The sequence below is a fragment of the Notamacropus eugenii genome, chromosome 1, assembly GCF_028372415.1.
Source record: "Notamacropus eugenii isolate mMacEug1 chromosome 1, mMacEug1.pri_v2, whole genome shotgun sequence".
Lineage (NCBI taxonomy): Eukaryota > Metazoa > Chordata > Mammalia > Diprotodontia > Macropodidae > Notamacropus > Notamacropus eugenii.
In genome coordinates, this window is record NC_092872.1 from 552,106,223 (window position 1) to 552,120,506 (window position 14,284).

General features: G+C 34.3%; 1 long non-coding RNA gene and 1 other non-coding gene across 2 annotated transcripts in view; one reads left to right on the forward strand and one right to left on the reverse strand.

Annotated features, from left to right (window-relative positions):
* Positions 1-1,336: 1,336 nt before the first annotated feature.
* LOC140521762 (U6 spliceosomal RNA) lies at positions 1,337-1,441 on the forward strand. The gene has a single exon (XR_011973062.1). It is a non-coding gene; the product is annotated as a U6 spliceosomal RNA (small nuclear RNA).
* A 4,029-nt stretch (positions 1,442-5,470) lies between these two features.
* LOC140520380 (uncharacterized) overlaps positions 5,471-14,284 on the reverse strand; it is a 59,280-nt gene continuing 50,466 nt past the window's right edge. The window contains exons 2-4 of the long non-coding RNA XR_011972483.1: positions 11,584-11,625; positions 9,621-9,812; positions 5,471-7,629 (exon numbers count right to left, since the gene is read on the reverse strand). This is a non-coding gene — a long non-coding RNA (uncharacterized lncRNA). The remainder of the gene's footprint in view (positions 7,630-9,620; positions 9,813-11,583; positions 11,626-14,284) is intronic.

Sequence of the window (14,284 nt, forward strand, 5' to 3'; positions counted from 1 at the left end):
TTATAGGTGATGAAACTGAAGCTCACAGAAGTTATTAAGTGACTTCTCCATTTTCACACCATCAGAGGCAGGACTCAAATTCCCATGGATTGTGAATCCTGATCTAGGGAAGTCTCTACTGCAATATACTAGACGAAAGAGAATAGGAGTCCAACAGTCTCCTGAATAAATGGGTTGGGTGCCACTGAAGGAGGAAAAGGGTGATGATTGGATCATAGGATTTTTATTTAGCAGGAATCCTTTATTCCAGTCTCATTTTACAGATTAAGTCACTGAGCCCCAGAAAAGGGAATTTTTACTATTCCCTCCCTGCTTCCCATGATTACCTACTAGCTATTAGCAACTAATTGGTATAGTAGATACAGTGCTCGTCCTGGAGTCAGGAAGACCAGAGTTCAGATTGGCCATATACTAATTGGTAATTAGTCATTAAATCCCTTAAGCCTTGACTGACTCAGTGTCCTTACCTATGAATTGGTGGTGATAATATCACTTACCATGTATTGTTGATATGCTAAAATGAGACATTTATAAATAATTTTGCAAAAGCACTCAATCAATTCTAGCAAATTTTATTTTTGTTATTGTTATTTTTATAGTGGCATAAATAGTGCTAGATGTCTATTCTTCTCTGCTTCCTACTAAAGGATACTTAAAAAAAACCTATAAAAGTTGACTACATGAATGAAAAATTTAAACATAAATATGTATTTATATGTGCTTAAATCTTCTAACATATCTGTGATTTCATTGAATCAGGCAGTCTCTCCAGCAATGTAGATGACAACCCATATGTAACTAGTAAGTATCTTATCCATATACTTATATTCCATAAATTTGTCATAGGGCAATGTACTCTACCAATGTCACCTAGTAGGAGCTTCTCAATAAATACTAAGTGCTTGATTTTGTTTTTCCTGGTGCCATGATGGAGTCATACGATGGATACAATATAATACATACAGTACAGTACAATACAATGCAAAAAAACCACACTTAACTGTTCTACTTTGTAATCAAAATATTTTCAAGGTGACTGATCAGAGTAATGGGTACATTCTGTGTCCATAAAGATAGGTAGTTATGATCTGGGTTATCTGGGTTATGGAGGAGAGAAGGGGTTTGTATGTGGAAGGGGGATGGTGGTGGCAGAGTCACACATCATTTTGTCACTTGGGTTCTATTTTTCTCTTTTAGATTTGAAAGGCCTAAATGACTTTGCATGACTGAGAAATTCCTGGATGTTTTTCATGCATGAAGAATCAAGCATAGTTTAGAAAGCTCTGTTTCTATTTGTTCTCTTAAAATATTCTGAATTTAGTAACCATCAACAAAAGTGCTCTCAGCGGTAGTATATATACTAAAATTGGAATGGTACAGAGAAGATCAGCATGGCCCTTGTGTATGGATGACACACAAATGCATGGCGTTCCATATTTTTGAAGACAGATCTTCATGAAAATAAAATAAAATGTAATTTTAAAAAGCATCAACAAAAGCACATAACCAAATACAGAGATAAGGAAAAAGCATGCATATATGAAACCGCAAATTCCTTCTATTTATGCTTTTGAAAACATATATTTTAGTTGAATAGAATCATTACAAAAAGTCATTTGTTTTCATATCCTCTTTGGAACTCTTCTTATTTTGTGCATTTTTCTGTTATTTAATACTATTTTCATTATTATTTTATCTAATTCTCAGCAATTGCCTTGGAGATTTTAGTCCTCACACCTCTACAATGTCTACCTTAGGGCTCTACCATACTGATTAGAGAGTGTTCCATCTATACCATTATTGAGGGTTTATCCTAGACGTGGTTTATGAATTCACTGCATTCTCCTTGACCATCTTCTTACTAACTGCCTTCCAGCATTTATGTCTCCTTTCCTTCTCTCCTTCTTCCTTTATTCTTTAAAAAAAAAAGGTTTTATTTTTACATCACTGTAGTTATCTCCAGTACCCCTTTCTCTCTCCCTCCCAGAGAGCTATCCTACATAACAATTAGTAATTTTGAAGGAAAAAAAAAACCAGCACAACTGATGGATATATTGGAAAAAATTAGAAAATATGTACTTTGTGTAACAATTGTGTGTGTGTTCGTCCTTTATTGCTGAAGAAGACGATGCTATCAGAGAAATAATGACATGACTTGCACTTGACTTTGTTTTGAGGGAGGAAGGGCTGTGCAGGTCACCAGCCTCACTTCTCCTCCAGAGCCATCTGGATCCAGTGACCAGATATTCATCAGGATGACTGGAGATGGCCCAGGATGAGGTAATTGGGGTTAAGTGACTTGCCCAAGGTCACACAGCTAGTGAGTGTCAAGTGTTTGAGGTGAGATTTGAACTCAGATCTTCCTGACTCCTTCATTGGTGCTCTATCCACTGCATCACCTAGCTGCCCCTTTGTAACAATTGTGGAATTTGTAAGAAGAAGGATATTCTGTGACATTTCTTCAGTAGAGTCATGGTTTATCTTTTTTGGTTTTCTTACAAAAACTTTTAATTTTCTCTTTGGTTATTCTTTCCATTTACATTGTAGCAGTTATTGTTTATATTTTTCTGAATCTGATTTTTTTAATGCTTTCTACTTTACCAACATTGGGTTATTGAGTTCTCTTGTTTCTGATTCTCTCCTGCCTCATGTATTGCATTGATCTATCTCACTATTCTTTAACCAATACCAGATGGTTTTGATGACTCCAAATAGTTTGGTATTTGATATAACATATAGTTTGAGTTCTGGAAGTGCTATTTCCTCTTTATCACTGTATTTTTTCATCATTTACTTTGATCTTTGTCCAAAATGAATTTTGTTATAATTTTATGAAGTTTTATAAAGTATACCCATGATAGTTTGATTGTTTTGGTATTAAATGTGTTAATGTTAGTAGCACTGTCATTTTTTATTGTATGAGTACTGAATATTCTTCTATTTAACTTGTTCTTTATTTCCTTAAGGAGCACTTTGTACCTGAATCTATACATTTCTTTTATGTACTTTCCTATGTCAATCTTCTGATATTTACACATTTTTTTTTTTACTAATTTTGCATTAGTTTTACTTTTCTATTATTACTTCTTGGATTTTGTTATTATTATATTGAAATGTTGTTGATTTTTTAAGGATTATTTCATAACCTGAAATTCTTAGTTGTCTCAGTTTCATTTCTGATTCCTTAGGATTTTCTAAATACACTATCACATTATCAACAAATAACAATAGCTTATCTCTTCTTTGTTTATTTTATGCTTTTGATTTCCTTCTTTCATCTTATTATACTTGCTAATATTTCCAGAACTAGTGAGGAGAGTAGGAACTTTTGTTTCATTCCATATTTATTAGAAAAAATCTAATATATTCCCATTGCATGCGATAACTTGCTTTTATTTTTAGATAGGTTTTAAAAATGATATTAAGTAGAAAAAAGATCTTAGGGTTTTTAGCATAAAAAAGAGTAGTATGATTTGTCAAAGGTTTTGATGGACCTATTGAGATGTTGTCCATCCTTTGTATTTGAGGAGAATCAATGATATCATGATGTTATGGTCAAGATGCAGTGTGTTCATCTGTGGCTGATCAGTCAAGATGTCACCCATCTATTGAGATAATAATTTTTTTGATGTTTGAACTTTTTATATGATTAATTATGTTTATGGTTCCTTTCACCATATTGTAGTTTCCCTGATTATCCATTTTTATTTTTTGGATGTTTATTTTTGCTTTGACAGATAGCATGACTGCAACTTCTCCTTTTTTGGATTCACTTGATAAAATTTTTTTTTTCCATCCCCTCAGCTTTCTTTTGGTTGTATCTTTTTTTTCCCACTGTGTTTCTTCTAAGTCACAGATTGTAGTGTTTTGTTTTCTTATAGTCTGTCACTCTTTTATTTAAAAAAAAAAAAAAGATTGGATTATTCAACCTATTCTCATTTAAAGTTATGAGATATGTTTATATTTTCTCCATTTGTGTCTAATATTATTTTCAGTTTATGATTTTGCCTTCATCTACTATAAATGCAGTACTAACTCCTTCAGTTCCTTTAGCTAATTCTTTTTAAAGTGGTCTTGTTTCTAATGGTTTCCTTGCATTCACCTTCAACCCCCTCCTCCCATTAGTTACCCCTTTCCTTTTGGGGTTTTACTTATTAGTTCATTTTTATTTCCTGTTTTTGTCTGGTTATTTAATTCTTCCTCTCTTTTTTTTCTTAGTCAAGTAGATTATTCCTTTCCTTTCCTCCCCTTCAACCTATCCACTTCATTAGTCCATTTTCCAAAGAGGATATTTCTCATTCTCTTAATTATTCATGCTCCCTGTCTCTCTGCTTGAGTCTCATTCTGTGGTTCATGGTCCCTATACTTACCTAGGCTCAATCTGTTAAATGGAATAAAATATTAGCAAGTATCCATTCTGGGAAATTTCTATGATTCCTGGACTGAACTTGCCCTGGAGATTCCCCTTTTCTATTGGGTCTCATTTTTCAAACTGCGTATTCCTGCAAATGACATCAAGGACACTTTCCTATGGTGGAACTCCTCTCCCTAATGTCTCTGATCATGTAGCCCACCACTGATTTATATCTTCTTCCTAATTAACCTCTTTCCCTATTTGCCATAACATGTACCTCCCAGGGACCATGCTCTTCCACTCTCCAATGTTCCAGCTGTCTTCAGGAGTTCTCACTTCCCCACTCCCACGGTAGTACAAATGATTTTTTCAAGACCACATCATATTCTTTAGCAGAACATCATTCTTCACCTACAGTGGAGCTCTTTCCTACAACTAAACCAAGACCCCTCCTTTTTGTTCTCCCTTTTCAATACTCCCTCCTCCCCACTCATTCTCTTGTAGGTATTTTTTCTTCCTAAGAATCTATAGGAGTCACCTTCCACTCACTGACAATCCTTGATTTGACCGAGGAACACCACAAACTTTCCTCTATGGCTGAGGATATTGTTTTTCATATATACTCTCATTTTGTTATGTAGTCCCTAACCTCTCCACACTTCCCTGAGAAAAGATTGATTTAGCTGTATTTGCCGTGAGGTTCATAATGCCCAGGCCTCTTCATTGTTACCTTTATCCATCTTCTTGTTTGTGTTTAGAAAGAATTGCCTTACTGGTTTCTCTACTGCAACTCTGTTATTGCTGTACTTGGCTGCTATATTCATTCATTCCTCTTTCATTTCTATTGTCTAGGATGTTTGAAAAGCAAATGATCTCTTTAGGCTTGAATTTTTTTTTTTAAAGAATATTTTAAATGGCCCTTTTCCTCTCCTCCCACCTCTTCTCCCCTCCCTCTTCTCCCTTCCCTTCTCCCCTTATTGCCCTTCCCTTCTCCCCTTACTGCCCTTCCCTTTCCTCCCCTCTCTCACTCCTCTCCTATACCCCATCCTTTCCTTTATTCCTTATCCTTCCTCCTTTCCGTGGCCTAGACGATGCAGCGGTGGAAATAGCCAAGGAAGCCACAGAACCACCGAGGTGGACATCATGGGGCTATGCCAGGACAGGTGAGCGGACACACCAGTGAAGACTATAAACTTCTGGAAAACATGAACTGACTAGCTTGAATATCTAGAAATAAATGATATTGCAGTAAACATAAGTAGAAACTGAAAGAACTTAAACCAGAAATATGTAGCACTTCAGTCTTATCTAGACCAGATCACTTTAATTAAAGAGAAAGTAGCAGCTCTTGAGCAGGCAGCCTACAAGTTGGATGCAAATTCAAAGAAACTAGAAGCAAAATATGAGAAGTTAGAGAGACAATGAAAGAATTCTTTAGCACAAAGACTTTAACTACAAGACTTTCATAAGAGCTGAAATGTGTGGGAAGGAGCTTATCTGCTCTGTGCTTCAGTTTCAGGACAGGAAGCTGTGCTGCTGATCAAGGAGAATCTCAGACCCATCTTTGATTGGATGTGTAACTTTGGCCACCCCTTGATGCCTTCCCAAATATGTACCTCTAGAACTTCATCTTACCATGTGCTTCATTATGTGCCCTGGGCCAAGGCTCAGAAATCAGGATCAACCCTGTCCAGAGCAGATACAGATCTCATCTCCCTGTCTCCTTCCTCCCCCCGCCCCCTTCTTTAGGGCTCCATTTTTGACTCTTTGCTCTGAATATGCTTCTCATAGAATGTTTTCAATGCCTCTTTATTATTAAACATCATCTTTTTTCATTTAAGTTCATGTTTGCTGGTTAGGTCACCCTGGACTGCACCCTTAACTTCATGGCTCTTTAGAGCATATTATTCCATTCTTTTGTGTATTTTGGTGCATGAAGAATGGTCTTGTACTATTTGAATTCCCTTTCCTTTGTATTTGAAGATCTTTCTCCTGATCTTGGAATATTTTTTTTCTGAATTTATTTGCTGCAACTAACTAAAATATTAGTTATTGTCCTTCATTCTTGAAGCAAACCAAAATTACATCAGATTTCAATGTGTCTAACTGATTCATCAGACCATTATGAACTCGGAATCCTATACCACAGGTTGAGCACAAATAGTCTGTGTGAACATTTGGGGTGAATACTCTAAATTTGTGCACCCTACATTTCCATTGAGCTGTTTGAATCCTGTTTGCTCATGGAGCACCACACCTTCTCTGATGTGGACACACCATGCTGAGTGGTCCTGGGCCAGTGTCTCCTATGTCACACAATCAATTCCAAAATTCTTAAGAGAGACCTTGAGAGTGTCCTTGTATTGGTTCTTCTGGCCATCACGTGATGTGTAAGTTCTCCATAAAATAGTTGGTTTTTTTCTGTTTTGACAAGCATACTTTTTGCATCAGAGTTGCCTTCTCTGAAACAGCATTTGAATGCTTGGCAGTTTACTTCAAGTAAGGACCTCAGTGTCTGGTACCTTACCCTGCCAGATGATCTTCAGAATCTTCCTAACAGTTCAAATGGAATCTTGGAGTTTACAGCATTGTTTTTGTTTTTTAAGTGATCTATTAATTCTTCCTATTTGTATTTCTTTTCCTGTATTCATAAGTTCTGAGTATTTTTCTTGTATTATTTCTTGTTTTATGGTATCCAGTGTTTGATGTCACACGTTCTTCTGGGAAACCCTATGATCTTTACATTGTCTCTATGCATCCTGTCTTTGATATCAGAATGTTTTGCTTGAATAAAGAGCACATTTTTCTTTTAATTTTCTAGGTTTTTCGTTTCTTCTCGTTTTTCCTTGATTGTCCTTAACTTCTGTGTATTTGCATTCCTAATCAACTGTTCTCTCTTTGGTTTCTTTGATAAGTCTTTCCAGTCATAGATTCAGATTTCCTTTTCATTTTTGCAGTACATGCCATAAATTCTGTCATAATTCTCATTTCTCTTTTAAAATACACATGAAGAGCATGTTGTGGTTCTATATTCTCAAACTCCTCAGTACCCTGTGTCTTATCGAGTATTAGATCACTTTTCTTTTCTTGAAATTTTAAATTCATAAATGCCTGAAGATATTTATTAAATCTGGAGGCCATATTTATTTCTGCTTTTTATATTTTCCCTGTTGATTTATCTGCTTATATTCATTTCAGGTCTCTGAGCTTTCTTCTATCTGAGATGTTCTTTGACCAAGCACCAGAAATCTTCCTTCCATTCTTGCTCTCCAGTTCTGGAGCCAAGAAAAATTAGGAAAAACAGAACAAAACAAACAATTACATAAAGCGTACCCAGAGCATTAGAAAAGTCTAATCTTTTATACAATGTTCCGCATCCATATTCCTCCATTTTTATAACAAAACTGGGTCAAAGGGAGAACTGCCTTTTTTATCTCTTCTTTTTAATCAAGTTTTGTTATTATATTTTCACAGAAATCAATTTTATTTTGTTATTGTTTATTCCATATGTCATGGCTCTGCTTATTTTGCTTTATATCAGTTCACATACATCTTCCTGTATATTTCTATAGCCACTCTATTGATCATTTTAACAGTGATATAACATGCTACTACATTCACGTACCACAACTTGGTTAGCCAATTTCAATTTGCTGATTGTCTATTTTGTTCCCAGGTCTTTGCTACCACACAAAGTAATGTCATGAATACTTCAGTGGGCTTTCTTTTTTTTATTGGTCCTCTTTAGATATATACTCAGTGCTGGTACCCTGGGATCAAAGGATATAGAAGTTTTCATTACTTCCTTATCACAATTCCAAGTGGCTTTCCAGAATGACTAAACCAACTCACAATTCCACTAACAGTACATTTGCATGTTTATGTTTCTAAAAATCTTCAAATATTGACTTTTCCAGGCTTTTGTCATCTTTTCCAATTTGCTGGGGATAACGTGAAATCTTGGAGTTGATTTCATTTACACTTACTTGCTTATCATTTGTGATTGTGAGCAAAATTTTATATGAATGCTGATATTTTACTTTTAAGAATTGCTTTTGATAATTTTATGTCATATATTTATTGTGATTGCTTTTCACCTTTCTGATTTTAATAAATTTTATTCTTTAATAATTTTAATAATAAATTGGTATTTACTAATACCTATTCTTTAATAATAAAGTAATTGTGATTCTTTAATATTTCCTTCTGATTTTAATAATTCAATTTTACTATCTCTAATCTTTAATTATTGTGTATAGGTTTTCCAGGACTATTTGGTTAAACATATTCAATTGTTCTTTTTCCTTCATTTTTATCATTTTAAACTTTGATTTTGATTATTTCATGATATTTTTTCCTTTTTGAATATTAGTATATTCATATCTTAGCTTCTCTACCATCAAATTCAATTAATTAATTTTCCTTTATTTCCTTCCTTCTTAACATAAGCCATCAGAGATATAAAATTGCTTTTCAGAAATGTTTATTCTGCTTCCCTATCACTTACTGTCAAGGACATTACCATCCTCCCAGTCACCAAAGCTCACAACTTAGGTGTCATCTGTGTCTCCTTGCTTTCTCTTACCTTCCCCCACCTAATCAATTACCAGGTGCTGTTGATTCTACCTTAATAAGTCTCTTGCATATATTCCACCTTCTCTCCACTGAGACAATTCTGGTGCAGGTTCTTATCACTTCATGCATGGATCATTGCACTGTCATTGAATATTTTTCAATGACAACATGACTACATGACTATTGGGCCTGTAACCTGTGTTGGTTCCCACTCTTCAAGGGGCATGCAGCCCTGCTAACTCCCACTGTCATTGAGTAGCCTTTCTGGACCACATGCAGAGCTATCTGAGGTCTCCCCAAGCAGAGTGTTCCTCAAACTTTGACTGACAGGCTGGGCCTTGATTTTTTTCTCTTTCTTCACAATTATCTAAAATATTATTTTTCATTTTATAATTAACAAATTTTTGAAATTCCTCATTTTTGACGCTGATTTTTAGAATAAGAAAGAAACTATTAAAACATAACAAAGTGCCCCTCTTCCATATTTTTCTATATTTCAACAGCTACTGTGCCCCCCTCCGAGTATCTTATACCACCTCATTTTATCTCCTGTTTTCTTCTTTACATTAGTATGTAAGTTCATTTAAGGCAGGGACTATTTTTTGTTTTTTTTGTTGGTTTTTATTTGTATTGAAGACGTAACAGAGCAAGTTCATACACAGCAAAAGCTTAATAAATGCTTGTTACCTACCTTCTGATCAGTCTTCTTGCCACAAGTCTCTCTATACTCCAGCATAGACTATCATCCATTCAGCAGTCAAAAAGATCTTCCTCAAGCATATGCCAACTTTTTTCCATGATTGCCACTCTCTCTGTTTCTGTCTATCTTCTATATTTTTTTTCTTTGTGGGTGTGTTTTTTTTCCTTAGTGCTTAGACAGTGCCTGCCATATAATAGGAGTGTGATAAATATTTGTGATTTTAACTCATAAGTTTTCTAGGTTTTACGTATTTTGTCATGATCCTCAATCTGTGAAAAATTATGGAGGAAAGAAAATCGAGTAGAGTGATACTTCAGTCAGTCCTGTAAAAGGAAAATTGAGCACTACTATGATGCATTTTTATGTGGCTTTTCTTACTTGAAGAGTCCTAGTATAGATTGTTCCTTCAGTTCAGTCTATTTTATTCTATAGCAGTTGATACATCTCCCTAGGTTTCTATTATTCTCAATATTTATCATTTTATATAGTATAATTAATATTCTATTACACTTGTAATCTACATTTTATCCAAGTATTTCTCAACTGATGGGCAACCTCTTTATTCTCACCTTTTACTGTCATTTTTTTTCTTATACATCATGCATATTTCCCCTTATTTCCCTTCCTTTCTCCTCCCTCCCAAGAATGTGTATGTGTGCATGTATGTGTGTGTGTGTGTGTGTGTGTGTGTGTGTGTGTGTGTGTGTGTTCTGGGGGAGCACCAATGTAGAACATTACATAGAATGTCAGATTTTTTTGTCTTAATTTTTTTCTTTCCCTTAAAAAATGGTTCTACTATAAATATATTTGTAGTGTATATCTTTAGCATTACTGGTAAATCAAAGATTATATACAGGTATTTTATATTTCTACTATTGTTCCGAAATTTTTCTTTAAAATTGAATGAATCCACATCACCATAAAAATGTGTGTGTATTTATTTTCCCACAGCTTTCCAAACATTTACTATTTTCAGCTTTTGTCTTATTTACCTATCTTATTGAAAAAAGGTAGAGAAAATCTTAGACTCTATTTCTCATGATTAGTGATTTGTGGTGTTCTTTCAAGTGATTTTTCATACTTATCACTTCCTTCTATAATTCTTTCTTATAAATGTGTCCATTAAATGTAAACTTGCTTAAATGGGAAGTAGATTTTTGGGATGCACAAATTTTTTTTTACTTTTTAGTCTATTATTTTTTGTAGAAGTATTTTAAAATTTTCTCTTGAGAAGTTTTGATTTATCTGTTTTTCTGATCTAGTCATCAGGCAAGGTCTGTAGCTATGCTGAGTTACTATGAAAGGCTGGCCAGTGTTTTCAGTGTACCCACCTTCCTAGGAGTTTTATTATTACATCCTTGTCACTTCTGTTTCTCCCTTTAGGTGTAGCTTTTTTCTCCAGGGGCTCTCACCACTATCTTCCCCTCTGGAAGGTTTCATTTGCTTTTGAAACCAGCTTCAACTAAGATGCTGGTGTATTAAAATCTAGAAAACCCCAGATTCCTCACTTTAAAGGTGCACTACAAGAATCAATTGTAAAGAAAGAGGGGATGGGCATAAGCTCCTCCATACAGTCAAAAACACACAAAAATACTTCCAGAAACCCAAAGAGGCTCTTAATGGAATCCAGTAGGGTAAGTGGAAGGCACAGTCAATAAGCAAGCTGGTTCCATAGTAGGAGAACAGCACTGAAGCTAGAACCCAGGGAATTGACACTCTAGCCATAGAAGGAAATAGGTCAACAGGGGTCAGGTGGGTTTATGAGGAAGGGTAGGATTGGTAAGGGGCTAGTTATAAGTAAAACAAATTCCATTGTGGGGGTAGAGCATGAAGGAGGGATTACAAGGGAATCTTGAAAGAACAGGCTTGTATTTGGAACATGAGGATAAGGGAAGACAAAGAGCTAAGTAGAGAGAAACTGAATCAATTATAGATTAACAGTTGAAATATTTACCTAACTTGCCATTCGTGATCATCTTCTTGGCAAAGAGGGAAGCTGGAGAAAAGGGAAAGAAAAAGTACAAGTGGCTAGAAAGGATACACAAATAATAATTATTATGACAAACACAAATGGGATAAACTTATTCACAAAACTGAAGGGAATATATCATAATCAATTAGAAAACAAAAACTACAATATTTTGCTTATAAGAAACTACCCTGAAACTTATAAGTTCATTGAATTAAAATATGTGTAGGGAGCAAACTCTATTACATTTTTATCTGAATTTAAAAAAAAATCAGGGGTAGCAATTATCTCAAAAAAAGATAATAAAGTAGATTTTATTATAGGAAGAGTGAAATTACCATTCTTAAAGATATCACATTGAATCACTGTTATATATATGTATTTATTTCTCTATTAATATTTATGTACATTCTATATATATGTACAAGCATGTACATACACATAGCTGATAACATCTAAACACTTAAGGGAAAAGCTAATTGAGCTGCAGAAAGAAAAAGATAGTAGAACAATAAAAGTAGGCTAACAGTAGCAGGGGAACACTTTGAGACATAAGCAAATCAATAGAATAGTAACCAGCAATGCAATTGAGAACCTGAATAAAATTTTAGAGAAATTAGATGTGATGTCTCTCTGGTTACTGATTACTCACTGGTAAAGAAAGGAATCTACACAATCTCAGCCCGGCATAAGTTCTTTAGAAATTGACCTTGGATTGTGGCATAAAAAATTTTACAAACAAATTCACAAAAGAAGAAATATTAAACATATTAGTTACTGACAAAAATGCAATAAACATTATGTTCAGTGAAGGACCTTTAAAGAAAGAATTTAAAATAGAGACTAAATCACTTCTGAAAGACATGGTGGGTCAAAGAAAATAGAAACAATAGAAAATGAGACAACACGCCAACCCTTGGTGTTGACACTATTTTAAAAAATATATAGTAATTGGATGATCATTTGGCCTGGATTTCCCCACTCTTCTCAAGTAATTAATTAATAAATATTTAGTGAATTCTTTTTCTAGGAAAGCTCTCTACTAGTTGTTGTGGCACTTTATATATTTCCAACAGAATCATATAAGGCATAGTCCCTGACTTAAGCTTATCATCTAATTATATAGACAGGACCTATAACCATGAAAATATAATGGGTAATAATAGTCTACTTTTCTATGGTATTTTACAGATCTTAAAATACATTCCTTACAAAAACTCTGCAAAATAGATACCATTATCATTTATACATTATAAAAGTGGGGTTCATAGAATGCAAGTGACTTGTTTCTGGTCACATGACTAAAAGTATACCAATATAATCCATTTCTGGGCCCCAGGTAGATCTGGCAATAGCCTTCTTGGGTTAAAGGGCCCCTTCAGCTGCAGATAATGCACATGGCTAGGGTTCCATCCTAGTGAGGCCTGTTTGGTCCTTAATAATTATGGGTAGATTGTTTTTCTTAACTCTCTGACTTTTTACACCTCCACCCTAGAGTTCTTAAGAGCATCACTTGCAGCTTAGGTTTAGTTCATTTTAGGTTCTCACCAAATGAGACAAGAAAGTTCTTCAATATCCAAAGCAAATCAGGTGTAAAGCAGCTATTTATTTCTTCCACACAAAATAAATGTTTAAAACATGAACCAAAAAAGTCATGTAGACAAATATTTAAACCTGAAGTGACAATTTAAAACTATTATTCTACTGTCCCACAAAGTTGATTCTTAAAATATCAAAACAAGAGAGATTTTATGATACTGCTGAATTTATGTTTCTAGTTCACCTTGAATTCAGTCCTAGTCAATTCAGGACACATATGTATGTGCATATGAACACATATACACACATTGATCCTACATGTGTAAACATGTGCCATATACATAAATGCTTTTATCTGCATATGTATATCTTATTTACGTGTGTATAGATTCCCATAGCGGTATACAATTCCATCTCTCTATACACATACGTATATAACACATATATATAGATACAGATATAAGTATTTATATATACAGAGAGAATTAGACTGTTTCCCTCTATGTATTTATATATGTATATTTGTAGTATTTATGAATATATATTATAATGTTATATATAATAAAACAATAAATATATATGTTTATTATGTGTGCACACTCATACATAAGCATATTATATATATTCATTCACTTATATTCACGTACATACTTTATATATACATATATGCATACACACATAAATGTGATATATATATGTATATAGATGTGTATGTGTGTGTTTGTGTGTAACCTTATGTAACTTACAGTCTTAGAATATTGCCTGGGGGCACCGAGAGCTTTGGTGACTTGTTCATTTAAGGGTCATCCAGTTAGCATGTCAGAGGCATAACTTCAGCCCATGTCTTGCAGACTGAGAGCACAGCATTCTATTTACTATGCTACATAGCTGCAAAAGAAGAACTATATGTGTAACAAAAAGCTTCTAATATGAATAATAGTCTTCAGGTTTTCTTAACCTCAACTCCACCACAGCATGCACACAGTGAGGAAAATATGATGGTTTTGTCTATAGCCCAGTTGCAGGAGGAGAGATAACAGGAGTTTTAAAATGAAAACTCTGTTTTAGTGGTTCATGTAGGACAAGCAAACTACAGAGCGTGACTTTGAGGTACTCTCTGGACAAATTGCCCATTATTGGAGATAGT